Source organism: Frankliniella occidentalis, unplaced genomic scaffold (genome assembly GCF_000697945.3).
Source record: "Frankliniella occidentalis isolate FOCC.00 unplaced genomic scaffold, Focc_3.1 Scaffold71, whole genome shotgun sequence".
Classification (NCBI taxonomy): domain Eukaryota; kingdom Metazoa; phylum Arthropoda; class Insecta; order Thysanoptera; family Thripidae; genus Frankliniella; species Frankliniella occidentalis.
This window is the reverse complement of record NW_026267201.1, coordinates 211324-213357: the sequence shown is the minus strand read 5'-3', so window position 1 is coordinate 213357 and position 2034 is coordinate 211324. Positions and strand designations below refer to the sequence as shown.

General features: G+C 40.5%; 1 protein-coding gene across 1 annotated transcript in view; it reads right to left on the bottom strand.

Annotated features, from left to right (window-relative positions):
• The window catches only part of LOC113217444 (dopamine D2-like receptor), a 223605-nt gene that overhangs the window by 35864 nt on the left and 185707 nt on the right, over positions 1 to 2034 (bottom strand). The window lies entirely within an intron of this gene.

The window sequence follows — 2034 nt, the reverse complement described above, 5'->3', positions numbered from 1 at the left end:
TTCTTCAACTTTTCAGAACTGCTGAGTGGTCTCTGCAGTCTCGCAAACAACTCTTCACATCTGGCTTCGAACACAACATAAGTTTCTGTAGAAGATTGTTTCAGTTTGCGGAGTTTCTTCAGTATCTGCTCATCGTCTTCATTCGGGTCGAAAGCGCCTTTAATTTCTGATTTGAATTGTTTCCAGGAAGAGATGGTCTTCTTTTTAGCTCGGAACCACAGGTGAGCGTCGCCTTCCAAAAGCAGGGAAATCCCAGCCAGGAGTGTAGAGTCCCTGACGCCATGAACTTCAGCGGACTCTTCTACTTTATCCAGGAAAGTGAACAAGTCTTCCTCTCCAGAGAAACGCCACTTCCACCGAGAGAGAGGGTTTCCACCTCTTTCCTTTGTTTTCCTACTCTCCTTTTCAGAGTCGGTAGAGTCAGATCCGGACTCACTGGATGAGGTGCTGCTCGAGTCAGAGGATGAAGAGCTATACTTCTTGCTGCTCTTCTTTTTCTTTTTCTTTTTGTTCTTCTTATCTCTCTTCTTCCTTTTCGGGGAAGAGCGCCTGGAGTGTGAAGGCGAAGAAAGGTTGCTTGGCTGAGGCTTGGTAGAGATAGTCTCTCTCTTGATTGACAACGCCTGAAGCTGCTCTTCTAAGTCTAGATCGCCTTCTACAGGAAGATGAAGTCTAGGCAGTACCAGACTATGTGGGGTAAGGGAAGTCAGCAGTTCGTGAAGACGGTTGAACTTTTTGCCTAAGTCCACAAAAAGCGCCCCAGTGTGGCTGTAGCACCGGTACATCACTCGACGAATGCGCAGGATGCAGTGCACAAACAGACTGATAACTCTGTAAGGCTTGTCAACTATCAATCCTGACACACTTGCTTCTATAATTAAGGCTTCAAGTTCCTTGGCCTTCCATTCCAGCTTGCCATATTCTTCTTTTATATTCAGTTTTCCAATGCTTTCTTCTAAAACTGGAGAGTCCTTGTGGGTGTCCAGCAAGCGCATGAGACCAACAAAATTGTCTTCGATTGGAGTTGGTATAACTCCACGTATCTCCAATTCATACTCCAGTTCATCAACGTGGAGTGTGGCTGGATCCATGGGGGCATTTTCACGATAAGTAGCCATGGTGAAAATTATAATCAAAATTACTAAGAGAGTAATATACAATAGCAAAACTCTCAATCACTGTTCATACAGAGGGTCACTTGATGACCAAGTACAATTGAAACTCAAATAGAGTTAAAGTGTCACTATCACAAAGCACGATTTCACAACAAGTGAAAAACAATTAAGGAGACGGAGGCCGCCCCATTTTCTTGATGCACAATTCTTGAAGTATTGACCAGACACAACAAGCTTTCAGAAACACACTCAAAATTAACAATAGGAAGCAACAATAAACAATGCACATACCAGCAGTAAATAAGGCAAGGCAAGGGAAATATACATAGTAACATAGCATAAATGTGGAAAACAAGTGCACAACAACATTACAAACAAAACAGAACATTAAACACTTCTTGAAACGTTGGGCGCCATTATTTGTCACGGTAGAGCGAGGGGTGGTGGCACACAAAGCTAGATTTTGGCTGATTTGCTTGCAAATTATTGACTTGGTTTTTATAATAAAGAGAGAGTGATTGACTTTGATTATTTTTGGGCGCCAGGCCAGCTAAGATTTATAAAGATATTAATGAAATTATTGAGAGGAGCTAGCCGTCAATCACTGAATAAATAATTAATTAAATGTTGAATTTTACAATGCTATTTTTTTATTACAGTAGGAGTAGGATTTACAAGACAAACACTAACATGGAATCAGACACAGACAAAACACTATTAGTATCCTAACGTGGTGCTCGAACCCACAACATAATTTTCCTACTTAATTATTCGAAAGACATAAATACAATCATCATACACAATATCAAGACACCAGATACAAGATACACAAGATACAAAATACAGAGCAAAATATTACATACAAAGAGGTACAAAAATACAATATACAAAATACACTAACAATACTCAAGTTAGTCAC